At 45.8% G+C, this 18,726-nt stretch overlaps 2 long non-coding RNA genes across 3 annotated transcripts in view; both read right to left on the bottom strand.

The window, feature by feature from the left end:
- Window positions 1-18,457, bottom strand: part of LOC144110298 (uncharacterized) — a 273,584-nt gene extending 255,127 nt beyond the window's left edge. For both annotated transcript variants that reach the window (XR_013309789.1, XR_013309790.1), the window contains exon 1: window positions 18,161-18,457. This is a non-coding gene — a long non-coding RNA (uncharacterized LOC144110298). The remainder of the gene's footprint in view (window positions 1-18,160) is intronic.
- Window positions 9,080-12,564, bottom strand: LOC144110362 (uncharacterized). The gene is made up of 3 exons (XR_013309812.1): window positions 12,485-12,564; window positions 11,328-11,443; window positions 9,080-9,170 (listed from the first exon to the last, which is right to left on the bottom strand). It is a non-coding gene; the product is annotated as an uncharacterized LOC144110362 (long non-coding RNA).
- Window positions 18,458-18,726: the final 269 nt, after the last annotated feature.

The following is an 18,726-nucleotide window of genomic DNA, read 5'->3' as shown; positions in this document are numbered from 1 at the left end:
GATGTTTTCTCGCAGATTTTACAGTTCCGCCGGCATAGCATCGTAATCCGGCCACTCATAGTGGTAAATTGCACTTTATGGATCGCAATGCCGCAGAATGCTGGGACGGTTATGCAGTCCCGGCAGAAAACAGCTCAACGGCCGTGCAGCCGAGGTCGTTTTGCGTACGCAAAAAACAAGTTTCAGAATGGTCTCGTCACATTCATGGCGGTTTTCTAACACCGTACATACGAACTACGATCGATATCATTGATGAATACGCCGCAGCACGACTTGCGCTCGCGATCACTGCAACTGCTGCAACGAATGCGACTCACTGCACAGCACGAAGTTCATTTCGTCTTGTCGCACCCACGGCAGTTCTCAAAGTGAGTGCTCACGCCACGTGTGCACCCGAACCGGGATCTGCTGTACAGCTCTAAATTCATTTCAGCATTCGGAAAACAAGGCGTGCGTAGTAAGCTTTTCAAACGTAATTATCCTTGCAGGCGATATCACTGACTGAAACAAAAGCACTCCTTCCGACTGCAATCACTTTCACTATACTGACACATAATACTGCGCTGTGAAGCTTGCTGTATGCATAGGAATTTCATCCTGGGGTGCTGATACACGCTGCTGTTCATGAAGATCCTCGGGCGAATAAAGAACACTTGTAACTATCACAAACGGTTCCCAATAAACACTTCACGACGCCGGCACTGTTATATCTTGCGTAGACAGCGTAGGTTTGACGGCCACTCGGTCAACTCGGTGTAGACGGCGACAAAACAACTTGGGGGCAACTGCCGCTTGCCGCTGTTGCACACGGTAAAGCCCGAAGTCATTGTCAACACTCGTAATAGTTACATGCTGCCAATATTATATGTTTCTCGGCACAGCTAACACCTACTAGGCCTGGTTCCTCACTCCACTTTGCGGGCGGCCATCTTGCTGAGGACGCGCGGCCTGGCAACGCTGCGCTGCTACGTCACAGGACAGCAGCCAATAGCGTGCTGCGACCATCCGCTCGTGCCTCAAATAGTTGAAGTAACTTCATGCGCACAGGCGGATGCGTTCATGCGCCCCATGGTTCGGCACTTGCGCGGCCCTTGCGCACTGTCGCAACGAGGCATGCGCATGCAGAGGAGGAGGATAATATTTATTTTCATCGCCCAAGGTAGCAGTTCGTGTGGCGTTACAGTCCCATCAAGTGTCCATGAGCCCGTGGCGTTCGGCGACTTCAAGGGCTCTTGTCACAACCTGGATCTGTGTGTCCGAGTCGGAAATGAGCAATGCGTGCTCCCATTGGTCTGGATTCGAGAGCGGCAAACCTCACGGAGGGGAGTCCTGACGGCATGCCCAGAGTGCGTTGGATAGAGTGGAATGTTGGCCACATAGTTGACCGGACGGAGAGTAGACCCCAGGGTATATGCGGGCATATATCGCGGGGTTGGGGAAAGTGCTCGTTTGGAGTTGCCTCCACGCAGCCTCTTGGAGTTTGGTTAGAGAAATATGTGCGGGGGGATATAGAAGTCTACTTAAGCGGTAGTACATGATTATGTCATGAAATGTAACCATACGATCTTTCGCCGCCCGCAGGACGGGCGACACCGCATCCCGGCCGACGAATCCTGGGACATAATTGTGGGCCGCCTCGTTCCCTGGATGGGATCAGTGCGGAGGGACCCAGATCAATTGGCTCGGGCGGAGTTCGTCCTTGGTGGAGTGGGGGAGAAATATGGTGACGGGGGAGAGCAGGCTTATGGTGAAATTACGAATTTAGAGTCGCTGAAGATGGTTTCTGCCGATGTGGAGACTATCACCAAGGCTATGGCCGCCTTTTCGTCCTCTTCAGACGATCTGACGGGAATGAAGCACGCAACCAACGGCTGACCACAGTAGTTTACAACAACGAGCAAGAAAGCATCGCGATCAGAGTATTCGGTGGCGTCGACGTAGCCCGCTGTCTGATATGTCAAATACGTTTTAAGCAGAGACTTAGCCCTGTCCTTGCGGCGAGCGACATGATGCTCTGGGTGCATGTTTTTCGGGAGAGGGGTAATGATAAGGTTGATGTGGATATAGGACAGAAGCCGGGCCTTGTTGGCGACGGTCGTTTCGAAGCCCATTCCAAGTTTGTCGAGTATGTGACGTCCCTTGGAGGGGCGGGTGAGATGCTCGTACTGAGTGGTGAGATGAGCTTCAGAGAGCTCCGTCACAGTGTTGTAGACCCCTAATGCCAGTTGTTTATAAGGGGGGGGGGTTTCGATGGTGTGAGATGGAAAGCCGCCTTGTATGCCTGTCTAATAATGCAGTTTACGGGGTCCCATTCCTGGCAGCTAAGGTAGAGATAAGGGAGGGTATATGTGAGGCGACTGATAATGGACGCCTGAACAAGACGTCGGAGGTCAGCCTTTCGCATGCCTCTATGTTTATAAGCAACGCGGAGAATTAGACGAATGGTCTGCGAGACAAATACTCTGAGTTTAGCTAGAGTGTCGGTGTTTTTGGGACTGCTCTGGATAAGCCCCAATGCCCTAATGATGGATACTTCGCATATGGGTTGGTTGTCAGCAGTAATGCAGTTGGGAAGATGGACGTGGAGGCAGGGTTGACCGCAGATGAGCAGCAGCTCGGACTTCTGAGGTGAGCACGAGAGGTTGGCTCCGGCTACGTGGCGCTCAGTGACATCCACATCTTGTTGAAGTGCAGATTCAACCTCAGCATCGTTGCCTGTTGAAATCCAGAGGGTGACGTCGTCTGCGTATAAGGTATGGGAAAACCGGGGATAGCGTCTAGCTTTGAAGGTAGCGTGAGCAAGGCGACACTGAAAAGAAATGGGGAGAGAACGGATCCTTGGGGGATGCCATTGCTACCAAAGGTGTAGGGTCAGAAACGAGGGAGATAAAGCTAATTTCAGCTGTAAGACCAGAGAGCAAGGTGCGTATATACTCGTATGTACGGTGATCTGGATTTGGTAGAGAGAGGTTAACGAGAATAGCTCCGTGCGAGACATTGTCAACTGCTTTAGTTAAACAAGGCCTAGAATAGCCTTTGTGCCCGCTCTCGTAAAGGGGCACAGTATCTCTCTCGAGAGAGAGCTGGAGCATAACCTCTTGCTTAGAGAGACTTGAGAGCAAGCCAATCATGGTGCGAGGTAGGAGATCACTATCTTCAATATTGTGATTAAGACGGTTGAGAATGACGTGCTTCATCAGTATCTCTGCACAGGAAGTAAGGAAGATGGGGCAGAGGTGTTCGAGAGCTGGTCGCTCTCCTGGCTTCGGTATAAAAGTCACGCGTGCATGTTTCCATGCAGCAGGGATTTTACCGTCTGTCCAGCAGTCATTATTGAAGGCGGTGAGAGCCTCAGTGGACGGTTCATCTAAATAACGGAGAGTTTTGTTGGAAATGCCGTCTGGTCCCAGGGAAGAGATAGGGCGGTGCTGAGAGAGAGCGAATCTTACCTCAGCCTCCGAAATCTTTGCATCGAGGGCAGGGTTGGCACCACCCATGTAGGGGGAGAGGGTCCGGGGAATTAGTATTGAGATACCGGACACGAAGTTCATCGAGAAGATCCTGGTCTGAGCCAGGGTGTTGATGAACTAAGCGGGAAATGCTGTCTCGTTGGGATGTTTTGCTACCGTTCGAGTCTAAAAGGTATCGGAAAAGGTGCCAAGTGCTGCTCAGGCCAAGCTAGCCACGCTTGTTGTCGCAAACTTGACCCTATTGCTGGGTAGCCAATGAGAGAGTGTGCGCCTCAATCTGATTGTCTATCTGAGCTATTCGACGCCGAAGCGTTCTATTGTGGCGTTGGGTTTTTCAGCGGTTTCGCATGCTTTCGCAGGCCTGCCACAGATGGAGGAGACGGCTGTCTGTACTGGATTGATCAACCATGGCAGGTGATTCCTGTGTAGTAGTAAAGACATCTGCCTGGAGATTAGAGATCCACTCGTCCAGGTTATTAATCCGGGTAGGGGCGTTCAGAGCACGTTGGGAATGAAACTTGTCCCAATCTGTGATTAGGCTCGGGCGACCTTTTCGAGGGTACTGAGACGTGCTGAGGGTGGTCGCGAGCCTCTTGTAGTTACTGTCAAGGGTAACCCGAGCGTTGAGCTACCGATCGATCCGCATGTTTTCGCAGAATGTTAGATCAGGTGAAGTGTCAACAGACACGCTGTTTCCTACGCGGATGGGAGTGTGAGGGTCAGTAACAAAGGCGAGGCCAAGTTCCTGTGCCCGTGGGCACAGATTGTTACCCTTTCGATTGGCGGCTCGGTACCCCCAAGCGGGGTGTCGGGAATTGAAATCTCCTACAATGAGGAGACCTGAACGGTGGGCGAGCTTGTTGACACGGCAAAGAAGAGGGGCGAAGTCGCGTCTTCTGTCTTTTGGGTAGCCATAAAGGTTAAGAATGAAGATGCTTTGGTCGCCCCTTTTACGAGGGACGAGTTTGGGCATGAAGCTTTCTACGCCAACGTTGTCTAAGGAGTGTTGGACGGCGAGGAGGTGGCATTGAATCTAAATTGCGGTTTCGAGAGCGGTGACATCTAGGGGGGAGCATGGTTTATAGCCAGGTAGTTTCACTGGGCCATGAGTTACCTGGAGGGCGATGATATCAGGGGGATCTCCAAATTTTGGACATACTGCTGCAGGTTGCCTCGCTTGCGGTGAAACCCCCTGCAGTTCCATTGCCACACGTTAAGTAGATGGTGGGGTGCCATGGTGAAGTTTCGTAGATGCTAAGATGGGTTTGGGGGCTGAAGCGGGAGACAAGCGATTGTATAATTTAACCCGTGTCGTGGTGAGGGCGGCCGGTGCTTCTACCCTAGCTTCAAGACCTGTGACGCATGTTTGGAATTGTTGCATGAAGGTATCAGGTTGCTGGATTTGCTGCTGTATTTGTTGTTGGAACTGGTGCATTTGCTGTTGGATTTGTCGGGAGAGCTCGGAAATTTAGCTTCGAGCTTACCATCAATTTTAGCCTCTAATTTGTCTTCTAGGCGAGCCTCAAACTTCTCGAAGTCGGCAAAATTATCGTTGTGAGCGGGAGGTAGCTTTCCCCTTAGAGCGAGGACTCGAGGTAGTAGTATCTTTGGCTTGCGGGGGAGTAGATGTAGGGGCCTGAGGTGAGCTGGTGTAAACATGTTGAAGGGGTAGATTAGGGTTTGTTTGTGATGACGGATCGGGTGCAAAGGGTGGACACTTTAAAGAAGCTTTTTCTTGTTGTAGTCTATAGTTGCTAGCTTTAAGTGGTGTGATCTGGCTTTAAGTGCTGTGATCTGGCGCATGGCTTGCAGCTCTGAATCGCGAGACTGAGACTGCTGAGAGTGAGAAGACGGGACTGCCCAGCTCCCCTAATTTTTCGTTGAGGACTCTCGGCGAGGAGGCAACCTAGAGTCCAGGGGTGGGAAGGACAGGAAGCGACTCCAGCTGGAGCGCCGATAAGATGAGAATGAGCGGTCAGAATGTATTTTGGCCGAGGTGTTCTCAGCCCCTTGGCGACGGGTCCGCTATCGGGAACGATGGGAGGTGGAGGCACTGTCTGAGTTCGCAGCTTGTAGCTGGCACTACAGCACGACAGGAGGCTATTTCTAGCGGCGTTTACACTTGAAGGAAGCAGTCTAGTGAAGACCAGAACAAACTACACAAGTGGGGGTGCATTCAGAGGTCTGATCAGAGTCGCGAGCTCCGCTGTGAGGAAACTTGGAGAGCTTGGGAGACGGGAAAGCGTCCTCTCGGTGCCTCGTTTTGCGATAGTTAAGGCAGGCTTCCACCTTGTTCTTGAAAATATAGCAGCGCACAGCATTGCCGGCGTAGGAGACTTGGCGGGGGGCCTTGGTCTCTGCGAAAGTGATGACAATAGATTGGGCCTTGGCTAAACGGCGGGCGTAACCTCCGCCGCTGGCGATAGGCTCTGCTTCGCCGCCGGGCCCAGTGCTGCGCCAATCATGGATGTCGTCACCGTGGAGGCGGAGCGTCTAGCCCCTGAAGAGTATATACCCACGAACTGGACCTACGTAGCCCATTGCTATGTACGCGGCTCCGCCACTTCCTCATCTTCGAAACGCACTCCCAAGCCACCGCTGACGGCGTCGCCTTCCGCGTCCGCACAGCACACCGCGTCCCGACAGCCATCTCCCTCCTCGACACGTCAGCTGCCTCGCCGTGCTCCGTCAGTGCCACGCCTCACTCTTGAAGACTAAAGTAATCATTCGCCCTCGCGGGGGCCTCAATCTGCGTGCCTGGGGAGAGAACGCTCTTCGCAGGGCAATCACCTCAAGCCTTGATTTGACCTACTCCCACACCGCAGAGGACCACCTTCGGGTGAATTTCGTTCACAACGCCCTCACCTTTAGCACCCCGAACCGGGACCACGCCACCACTTATACGAATCTCCAGAAAATCACCCTGCGACCGACAAGCTTTCAAGTCGCCATTTATTTGGCCCTACCAGGCGCACACGCCCGAGGTATCATTCACCACCAATACGTGGATGAGACGCAGGAGGAAATCATGAAGCACTTGATACCCCGGAATCCAGAGCACTGTATTCTCTGCGCACGTGGAAAAAAAGCGATTGCACAGCGGCCTTTACCTAGTGTAGTGAAGCTTTTCACTTCAAAAATTCTTGCTAGAGGATATTTGTGAAGAAGCGTTCTTTAACATCCTAGGCACACCGCAACATTATTGACAGCCCCTTTCAGAGCCTCTTTAATTGCAGCGAAGTGTTGAGTAGCTTTCAAAAGGTGTATGCGAAGTCTGTTCCATTTTTTGCCGGCACTCCCATTACCCACATGGGTCCGCTCGCTTTTACTTATGGCATCATAGGGTTTATGAGGGTTTAATGTCCCAAATCTACTCAGGCTATAAGGGACGCCATAGTAAGGGCTCCGAATAATGTCGACCACCTGAAGTTTTTTAACGAGCACTGACATTGCACAGTACACGGGCCTCTAACCTTTCATCGCCATCAAAATTCGACCGCTACTGCGGTGAGTGAGGCTGTGTCTTTCGGGCAGTAGACGAGCACCACAAGCCTCTGAGCCATTGCGGCGGTGCTTACAGTATAATAGAAAAGGCGCAGTAACGAAATAAAGAGTCATGTGGTATATGAGTTCAGGTACAGAAGAGTACGCGTTCGTTAGTAAGGTCATACACAATCGCTCGTCCATCTACATAAGGCGGGCGCTCGGTGTAAGAGCCACCGCTAGGATCAGTGCGAGTGTGAAGTATGGGGGTGCAATGTTGACCGATTTGGAATAGCCGGGTGAAGTAAGCACTCATGGGGTGTTAGAATGGTTGCCCTCTCTTCAGCAGCTCTCGGAGCGGAATCCTGACGTCGGCGACGCCGCGCCGCAGCTCTGGCGGCCCGCATGATTGCAACGGCGGTTGTCTATGGAACCGCTGCTCATTACTAATGTAAGCGCAGCTGTCACCTGGTGCGAATAAATACTGGCAAAACTGTTCCAACTAATCAACGGGGTACTCTTCTCTGTGAATTCGTAGTGCCGAGAGTTTTTGCACCAATCAAAGCGATGCGCTTCTCCATAAGACACTAATTAGACTGTTTCGCCAGCAGGGCATAACCCTGAAACGCTACCTTAACTGCTTCCAATGTGAAAAATCACCGATTCCTTGCCTCAACCTGCAAAGCAGCCACGGCAATAACTGACGTGCCAAACTTTGCTGTGAACTGGGATGCAAACTGAATATCCCGGCACGTACACACTCTGAAAGCTTCTACGAATCCACCAACGCAGTTCGAAAATTTGACTACAGAACGCACAATGTAACCTTCCGATAACTGAAGTGTGGTTGTAAATTTTGACAGTGAGCAGAATTAACATTTTTTGGCGCGTCTGACAAAATGGAGTATATTGTATTTGCTTATGGGCATGAGCAATATATCCCCCTCTGGACTCCCTACCTCCGTGGCAATTCTTTCTAGTGGACTCGGCTGCTATGCACGAGGACGCAGGGTAAAATGAAAAGATGGTGTGATCTTAGTCTTTTTGAAGGGTAAGTCACTTGTCGCTGAGCTGACACCTTTTATGGTGGAAGATTACGCGCTTTCATGGAGACAGGGTTTTTATGCTCTTGCACATAGTGCAATGTTACGCTTCTAATTGCCTAACCTTGCACGGCAGTAAGAAGAGTAACTTTAAGCCAGCTACGTATAACATCACGCCTTTCTTAGAGGGGTAAATGTTAGTCTGAAGACAGCATAAGCATATCCTAGCATGAAAGTTAGAACTTTGCACCTTTAACAGGTAAATTTATGCTACATCTAAAAGTGCAAAATTACTCAAACACTGAACTAACGCCGACATAAACAGAGCAGTTTCACCCCTTTGGTGCAAGTGTATACCCTCACATGGTAGATAATGTTACTCTTCTAGGGGTACAAGTTCATGCCCTATTGCAAAGGGTAACAATACACAGGTGCATAGGGGAATATTATTTTTAATGTGTTGTACTTATCAGTGGGATAATATTATTACAATATTCAATCGTTTAAAGAAAATTACTTATAAAGCAGCAGAAAAAACAACCATGCCGCCGGAGAGATCCGAACCACCGACCTCCGAATATCGCGTCCGGTGCTCTTACAAACTGAGCTACGGTGACTGCTGAGCTGCTTAGCTGCTGCTTTATAAGTAATTTTCTTTAAAGGATTGATTAATCTAATTATTATTATCCCACTGATAAGTACAACACATTAAAAAATTAGCATTCCTCTATGCACCTTGGTTTCAGTGACAGTTGGATCCCTTCATAAGTTTGTCAACGGGAACCTCATTTCCTTTACCTTGTCTGCTTATATATATATATATATATATATATATATATATATATATATATATATATATATATATATATATATATATATATATATATATATATATATATATATATATATATATATATATATATATATATATCATAGGCTCTCTGGAAGTGTAGGCAGTGTCGAAATGTTCAGACAAATCTTTCATGTAAGATGGGCTTTGTGTGTTGTGTTGAGCTGCAGGTACTACTGCACATTGCACACAAAGGATTCATAAAAGAATTGAAGAAAGAAATATACCGTCCCATTTATTTTGCCACATGCCACACCATATTACAGCAATGGCCCTGCCAGTATTCGCCATAGAGGTGGGTGCAGTATGAACCATGCATTTGACCTGCACCAAGAAGAAAACATGTATTAAATTTTCTAACTACAAAGCTTAGTACGAATTGTTCATGCGTTTAGTTCATGTCTAAAAAAGTAAACTGCACCAAAAGGAGGAATAAAGGAAACAGCAAGTGCTGGCTTTTAGCTGCGTAATAAAGAGAACCAAAATCATAAAAAATATATGCAGAAAAAACAAAACATGTCCCAAATGATAGCTACTTATTCCCACCCATATGCTCACATGATCGCTAACTAACTGGCTTCTCACGAAAAAAATTCACGGTGTGGCCAGCAAAGTAAAACTACTACGAAAAAAGAAAAATCCAGAACATTGTTCCTAGCTGCAGGTTCAAACTGTGGGCATCCCAGATGCCGGACTACTGGAAGGTTCGTGAAAAGAAAAGGAAAAATACGTGTATGAAATGAAAGCTAGCAAAATGTGAGAAAATAAAATGCAATTTAACAAATTCTTTCCTCCATACTCATGCATTTAGTTCACCATATTTACATTTGCTTTCATTGTTTAATCACGTCTTATTCCCTGACCTGCACTTCTGCTCTCGTTAGCTGCTTTTCCATTCCATCATCTACGAATTTGCATTTCTGCTTTGAGAATTTGCCTTCCTAGTGGTCTAATTTCTAGAGCGGCTAAGGTTTGATGCAGCCCCTAGTAACAATATGGATCTGGTGTCACTATATGTTTTGTAGCCCATGTGTGAGTTAAAAGGGAAGTGTAGGTTACTATCTAAGTGTCAGTGAGTGATACCGCTAGCTTAAATTCTCAGTATGTTCTGCTTTCCCTGCATACATTACTGTGAATTCACTTTCTATTAGTGAACAGCAGGAAGCTTGTGTCTGTGATGGCATTTCTGGGTGCATCCGATTGTCGCTGCCTTTTGATAAAGTTTATATTCCTGGAGAAAGGTTTGAGCATAAAAGAAATGCTATATTCTATTAATTATAACAAGAAAGTGGGTGCATCCCTTTGTCAAGCCAATTTTAAGCTTTTTGACCCCCTAGCATCGCCTGATGTTGAAATAAGAAATTTCTATTTGTTTGTATTTGTATTTTAGGGTACCGCTCCTGGAAAACAAGAAAAAGCTTTGGGCTAAATGAGAATTAATAGCAAGGGCAACTTACACAATTAGAGATTCGTCTCCACTCATGTGGTAATGAGGTGACGTCGTACACACAAAATTATATTTACCTTTATAATAAAGGTAGCATTAGTTCAGATTCAGGACCTGTTTTATATTAAAGCTCTGCATTATGCCTGTGCAAGAAGCCTTGGTTACTCAACCAGCCTTCACTGAAAGACCACTTTAACGCCACAAACAGCATAAAATAATCTCCCTCTAAAGCACTATTTCTGCTTGAGTAAATTACAAACCTCAACTTTTTGTCTACATATTAATGTTTGATCTAATACTAGCAGCATATGCAGGAGCTGTAATTCTTATGAATTACGTTTTGTCGGAACAGTAAAATGCAACCTCTATATAACATTTTTTCAGATGCTTAGCATATTGAAGTTTTAAATACTGACTGACAGCTTGAAAGAATTGCTATTAAAACAGTTAAATTCCATATTTGCTTTCATGTGCAGGCCACCTGAGCTTAATTAAATTTTAAGTTCACCCTTGCGAAACTGATATGGGTTAATGTCAGCTACTGAAAATTATTCGCATCAGTGAACATCATCTTCCTGCTGACAAAGTAAGTGTGCAAAGTGCAAAAAAGATTGGCAGCCTCACACATCTTCACATCATAATTAGATTTACATCCATTAACGGTGCTATTCATATTAGCTTGGTTGCATGCCAGCCTCCCAAGGACTACTACAGCTGTGCGTCATTTTGTTCTGACTTTTCCCTGATATGAATAGCAGGCAGCGTAACTCAAACTAATTTAATATGAAACCTTAGCTCAAGTCTAGCCTACTTTTGAAAAAAACTGCTTTGACACTTCATGAAATAAAAAGAGATCACAATTAGTCACACCATTATGCCAAAATTCCTTCACTACTATGTCCTCCAAAACATTGAATGGCTCCAAAATCCGTGTAATAGAATGGGTGTAGCAGCATGGAATGTGTAACTTGTTCATTGATGGACATGAAGCAATTGTGAACTAGCTACAATATAATAGCAACATAATAACATACATGCCACACAAATCTAGTCTCAGCTACTTGTGCAGTTTTGAAGAAGCCAGGTTGAACTTCAGTGCCAGGAGGGGCAATGCTTGCGCGCCTTTGCATCCCTCCTACCGCCAGGTGCACTGCAATAGAAGCAACAATGATGGCATTAGTGTTATGGTTGGGCATAACTTCTATAGTCATTAAACCACTTAATGGCAGCACACATGCTCAAGAAACAGCAGGAATATTTTCACAGTGAGAAACTACAACATTTGAATGCAAATTTTATCCATTACAGCACTTGACATGCACCTATAAGAGGTGTAATTGACGCAGTGCGCTAGTTTATACCGGCAGCTCCTCGCACAGTAAGCTTAGACAAACTTCTACACCACAATTGCTGAGTACCGTAGAACTATAACTAGGTGGCTAACATAATTAGCATATTGTCTGACAACAGCAACTGCAGAAGGAAGAAAGAACTATATTGTTACTGCTTACTGTATTCAAATATTCATAACAGAAAAAGCTTAGAAACGACACAACAAAGCCTGCACTCTCCCACAAGGAGTGAGCGCTGAACTGAACTTAAGAGAATACAAGCGTACAAGAGCACAAAAAAGATGTGACATAGACTGTAAGCTTTTGTGATCAAATGTTTGGTCAGCAACTTGCCCAGAACTTTTCAGCTCTCATAAAACAAGTCCACTTTTCACCATTTGTTCTCGGCCTGAGTGAAGAGCAGGTTAGATATCAACACCATTCGCACACGCACCTTCCATTCCAATACACTAAAACTGCTGGCATGAGAAGTCGCTATCTGAGTTAGCAAAGAATATTGCAAGGTGTACAAAAAGGTCGCATGCTGGAAAACGTACAGCACAAGTAAGCTGCTAATTTCTTGCCTATCAACGTTCCACGTTTACTGTTTTAGTGTTTGCTTACTACTCCATAGTAAAAAAAAAAACTGAAGCCGTCCATCTACGCACGAGGGAAGAAACAAAAAGCGACCTGGCAGGTGGAGTCGTCTTGTAGCGATAAAATTACTGCAGGATTACTGCCCAATGAGAATAAGATACAGTGCTGCGGTAGATGTGAGCACTGCGCTCGGTACGTGCCTCAGAAGTGTGCAGACTCGTTTACACGCCCTTTTTAGAACGGAGACTGCGCTTTGGACATACCTGAATGAATGGACGTCAACAGGGGCAAACACGCTGCGTTGAAGATACGACAAGCAAAATTCGTCCGCGGAGGAGACGAAGGATCGAGCCTGCAGCGAAAGCATGAAAAAGATGCTAGCACATTACGCCGCTGCGGTCGCGCTTTGTATACGAATCGGCTTCCTCCGGCCGCTAAGCAGCCAGCTCAAAACACAAAATATCAAAAAGTAACTGCTCGCGCACACGATTCATGATAAAGCATCGTTATTCAATACGGCTTAACTTGATGGCAGGTGAAAAACTCGTAGGACCAAACGAAAAGGTCACTTACACGCACGGTTGAAATTTGCCGCGAAGAATCCGTACGATGAGCTTGTTGCGACGATCTGGCGTGCGAGGTTTCTTTAAGACGTTGACTCCTTCTCGAAGATGTCGCTCACTGCAGCGTCGCTCATAGATGAAGCGTGCACGATGAAGCAATCGCTGAACACAACCGAATTCAAAACGCACGCGTGCCGTACAGCACGAAAAGAGGAACGCGCGCCGTGACACGCACTCACTGTACCTTGCAACAACTACGACAAGTGTGGTAAGCAGCGGCTTCATCTGCGACTGTACGAGAGCAAATAGCCAATCCAAATCGACAGGCACGTGACCTTAAGAGCGAGAGGAAAAAGTACAAAATGTAAACAAAAACACTGCTTCGCGTCTTTTGTTCGGCAGGGAGCCGCGCGTGCGGGGCGACAGCCTTCTGTGCTTGCATGTGCGCGTTGCTTGCATTCTTCTTGCGTGCGCCCCTCTGCCCATGTAACACGCGTTTTTCCACGCTTTCGCCGCGTCCACAGTCTCTTCGCTCTCAGAGACAACGAGCGCGGAGAGACTTTTCTTGTCTCGACTTTCCTCTTCTTGCCTGCAGTATGCGTTTGAGGCTTTTCTGATAACCTGCTTTTATGCAGTATGGGTAAATGCGCAGATGTTGCCGTAAACCTCATTTACTGCCGCATACAAAATGCACTGCGAAATAACTATCAATAAATTTCCCTTCCTGTACTTCGAAGTATGCTCATGGGCCACACATTTCAGGAGATTCCGAACAAAGCTAAAAAAACCGGCTCTTTCCCAGAGTAGTTTAGCTGAAGCGAAATAGGTATAGATATAGAAATATGGATTCAGTAAACCTGCACCGAGTGTTGAGAAGTTTCTCTCAAATAAAGAGAATTCAGACATTTGAACTTTTGAGGAAGATTGCGCAGAAAATGGTTTCAAAGAACAGTCGACCACTGCTGATGAAGGAGTTCTCACCTCTCATCGCTCGAGTAGGATGGTTCTAGTGAGGAGAAATTGGGCACTGCCAGCGCTCTGCCAGCCCAAGCACGAGTTAAGGCGCTTCAAGCGACAGTCGGTTCGGACGATTCTGCCTATTATACGCACTTTCATTTTATTCAATATAGGCAACTTTTTTGTTAAAGATGAGTTCATCAGTGCGATAACATGTGCGCCCTTTAGTTCAGTTTTATTTGTGCGCACATGATAACAGTCCCAATCATCCGAAGCTACTCACGATGATGGAGGAAAGCCTGTCTGTTTATACACCAAAGCTTCATTTATTTTCGAGCTTTGGTCTTTGGGCTGCGTCTATCCAATGTAATGTACTGTTTACTTCTTATCATTAGTCATTAAAAGAAAAAGTTATTTCCTGACCCATGAACCACTCCATCCGAATTCACAATGCACTGCCGTAATATTAGCGCCTTGGTTATTGTTTCCTGTGGTACCCGGTTTGTTGCTGAATTCAATGCTTTCATAGGTTCGAAAAAAAATGGAGACAACTCCATTTCTACCTATCTCTACTACTAGACTGCATTAAAGCTGCGCGAAACAAGTGAAAAGCTAAAAATGACGTATACGTACACTTAGTTTAAGTTAATTTCTGCACTTGTAAGCGTGCAGCACAATTTCATCAAGAGAGCCGCAAGAGAGGTTCGTAATAGACTTAAACTGCGTTGGTCGCCTCAATCCCTGTTTATTAATTTAAAATAAGCTGAAATCGAACTGCTTTGGTGTAAAAAACCCTTGTAGACGTCAAAACATGATCAGGAAATGCCGCTATGTTGAAGAATGATTACCGTAGCTTTCGCTATCTAATGTCGAGAGGAAGGATCCGCAAAGTTGTTGAAAAGGAAACGTCTAAATGTGTCTTACGCTGCGTTGAGTAGTTTATAGAGATGAGCAAAACTGCAACTGTCAGAGGCCTGGCTCGAGTCACAGTAGAAGTGTTCTAAACAAAAAAGTGCGTGTATATATATATATATATATATATATATATATATATATATATATATATGCAAAGTTTAGACGCTTTATTTAGACAGTCGACGTTTCTTCCGGAGCCTGTCCTTTATTGAGAAAGGACAGCATCGGTCCGAAACGTCGACTCAAACAAATCTATATATATATATATATATATATATATATATATATATATATATATATATATATATATATATATATATATATATATATATATAAAATGTTCAGTCCACATTAACAATCGTTATTATTGCTCTTCAGCTACCGAATTATTTTTCCTAAGTTTGTTTTTTAGCGTGGTTAGTATCAGTGGTGAAGGTGACGCATTTATCAGTGAGTACGGCTCGTTTATGTTGAAACGGGGCAGAAATATGAGAATGCAATTTATTCGAGACTTTAGTTACATTACAATATATCTTCAGTTAACATAAAAATACTGCGTCAATAATCGCGCTTGTTCGTAAGCTTTTGATCTAATAACTTGTATTCATGTTAACCTGGATCCTTGTTTTTATTCGTCTCGCATTGTTGATATTCCAGTTAATACTCAAGCGACTTTAACGTGCAACGCACTATCGTGGAAAATCTTGGCGGGTGCAAGATACGATCTGGCTCGTGTCTAATGAGTCTCGTGAGAAGGCGTAGGGCTGATTTCGAGTAACACTATGTCGTTTTATTTGCTCAAGGAACACGTGCCATAACGAAGGTTTTCTCGAAAAGCAGAGCTCGTGATTGGAAATGGCACGGGGAGAAATAAGCGCCCTGGTGCTTATCTTAAGCTATTAGAAAATGAAGAAGAACGCTAGCGAATAGATCTGGTAAGCAAAACGGTTCAAACCTTTTATTACTTTAATAAAAGGATAATCATAGGCCAAAATTATATATGAAAACGTTTTCGGGGCTCTGGTGTGTTTGTTAGAGTGGAGCGTTAAGGCATGAATTTTATTCTAAGAGCTGCTATTGGTCACCGATGTCGCACAGAACCCATCATGCCGTTGGTCTTTGCTGACTTATTACTGTTATAAAACGATACCAAATCATAAGAATCAAAACGCATGCGCCGAATATTAGTTATTTCGATCATATAGCAGGCAACAACATGTTTGCATGCGTGGTGGTTGTCGTGGCCGATTGCGGCCAATGCATCTTTTTTAGTAACTTTCCGCGCATGCGCCAAGCCTACTCTTCCGCCATTTTTGCCGACCATGTTAGGCGAAAGGGGGGAGGAGATCGCTGTGCGTGTTCTTCCCCGATAGATAATTCCGGGCTTTAGTGCTAGCACCTTCTGGGCCCTTGCCGAAGCGAGGAGGCGCGGTCAGTATCGCCAGCGTCCTTTAGTCACTGATCAAAACGATCAATCCAGGGGGGAGCGTGTGTCCACAGATGACTCACACCACCTACCTTCCCTGGCTAGGCAAAGCCAGCATAGCTCTTAACTATTCTCATCGAAATAAACCAGCCACCCCGCTTTCAGGGGCCATCTTCGAGAGGAAAGGGGATGCGGGTTGCGTACTTTGTTGTACAGCATCTTCGTGGAGGGGGAACAGAGCTGGTTTTAAGAGTGTAAAAAAGAGGTGTAAGTTTTCCGAAACAGACTGACGACCTCCAACTGGGTTTTGGGAGAGTTCATAGTTAATCCACGCGTCTTCAGCTAGCATAAATTGTGAAGAGATATCCTTTCTAAACCTTTTTTTTTTAGTGTGTGGCCACGACGGCCACGTTTGAAACCACGTGAAATGAAAAAAAAAGACGACTGTGTGCGGTTCGATTGTAGTAGATGTTAATAAATGAGTGCACTAGTCCGGCGTCAGCGACCGTTAATTGTGTGGGGCTAAGTTGAGCCAGGCTTCAAGAAAGGATAACACGCCGCATGAAGCTAGCCTCCGAGGACAGCCCCTTGCGTTAAAGGACGTTTCATCCGGTTCCCATGGCAAAGCGAGAGCTGCAAACCGCAGGTGCATAGATTGCCCTCGACCCACACCGCTCCCATAGCGAGAACTCACAGACTGTCTACTCCACATGCGCCGAAATACTTTGTCCGGTTCCAGTCGTGGCGAGTTGCTCGCCTGCGTGACGCGGAACGTGGCTTCTTTCATGCCCGCTCAGTCGATACCGGAGTGCACTTCAAAGATATCGTCGTCAATCGGCACCCTTAGTGCAATATCGAGACCAGTTCGATTAAGTCCGGAAACCACAAAGATCTGGGTGCAGACCTGCGACGTAACCAATGCAAAGGTTGCATGCTTTTCGACCGACTACCACCTTTGCAGCCGCCGTGAGTACATCTTGTAGCGTTTTAGCAATGCTATGGCTGTAAGCAAGAAAAATGTTTCGCGTCCTATCCCTTTTTGACGCGTGCCTTTTCAAATGTGCCCGCTTTTCATGGATAGTTTCCGAAGGCTGTGCAAAACAGTTAGTGCCCAGTGCGTGTCGCGTCGCTGAACGCGTAGCACGTCTAAATTTTTCTAATGCTACTCAGCGTCGTGTTGCCGGCAGTTTTGATTGTTCCACATATAGGGAACTTAATGGATAAATTAAAGATTAATCAGCCCACTGGTGACTGTAATGGTTGCACGATGGTGGTCCCATCACAGGGGCCTGCCTGACCAAGCAGCCGGCATTTTGCGGTTGAGCACAGTTATTTATATCTGTTCAGCACGTTGGCGCTTTTGTTACTATACTATGATTCCAGCAAAATCGTTGTGACCGGTGGCCTTTTTATTCACTGTGCCGTTGTGCAGTTGAAGACTTTTCATGAAGGCACATTTGAAGGTGCTCTTCTCCCGACGCGGGAGCGCATAGGCCGTCAAAGACTTCAACCTTGTTTTTTTTGCTCAAGGACAGAGCGACCACACCTAAGTTAGTTTAGAGAAAACAGCTAAAATGGATAGGTCTCAAAATGTTCTCCAAAATTTGTACCGATATGTTTCCACTAAATTAACAGTAAAACAATGGAATAATTTATGTTTGCTAAGAAGAAAATTACACGATGTTTTCCTGTTGAAATGAACCCATGCAGTCCTCCACAAGTCGGATGTTTTCAGAGCGCGTCGTGTTTTTTTTTTAACTCCCCATCACTTAGCTGCGACACCTAGCATATGAAGGAAAACGACGTTTCTCTCAAGAGCATACCATGGGCTACAATTTCATGGTAGGTGTAATGTCTGTATTGCACTGCTGTAACTTTCAACAGCACAAAAATACAAGATGATGAGGTTCTTGAGAAAAAAAAGGCAAGACAAGGACGGTCGAGGGGAGATTTAGTGTTCTCAACAAGTCCCGTTGCCGAAACTTTGGCTAGCGGACTGGAGTAAGGTAATATCACTGCGAAATGATATTCCCCTGAGCAGGCCTCAAATGAATGACAGACAGGAAAACAATACTTACGTTCCATCCGTCCATGATCATGTCTCCCCAAGTCCATTGAGGAAGATCACGGCTTACAGCGTAACTACTGAAAATTGCAAAGCACAAAAACAAGCACAAGCACTGAAGCATCTTTTTTGAAGGTGAACAGTACTACAGTATGCAGTATTTATGGAAACCTCCTTTTTAGCCAAACAACAACAGCTGGGCAAAATAGAACCAACTGCTTGCGATCACACGGATTGTTAGTAATGAAAATTGCTCGGAAGCTTCACGGTAGCTAACCTATACGAGTAGCTAACAAAGCCTGTGCTTTCTACACATGAAGGCTATATTCGTACGCCTTATATAGCAGAGAGATTCTCAGATTTTCCTTTTCGCAAGTCTCGTAGAGCATTGTTTGTAGGTAATCAATTTCTAGCGGCAGCTTCAGAAAAAAACGACAGAACATCATAGACGCATTTTCTTCTCAGTTCTACGGTTTGTACCGGAGAGAGACGGAACAACTTTTGGTAGGCAACACTAATCCATTATTTTCCACACGTCAAATGTTTTTCCAGGAATGGTTGATAGAAAAAGTTCCTTAT

This window comes from Amblyomma americanum, chromosome 11 (assembly GCF_052857255.1).
Source record: "Amblyomma americanum isolate KBUSLIRL-KWMA chromosome 11, ASM5285725v1, whole genome shotgun sequence".
Classification (NCBI taxonomy): domain Eukaryota; kingdom Metazoa; phylum Arthropoda; class Arachnida; order Ixodida; family Ixodidae; genus Amblyomma; species Amblyomma americanum.
This window is presented reverse-complemented; position numbering and strand designations above follow the sequence as displayed.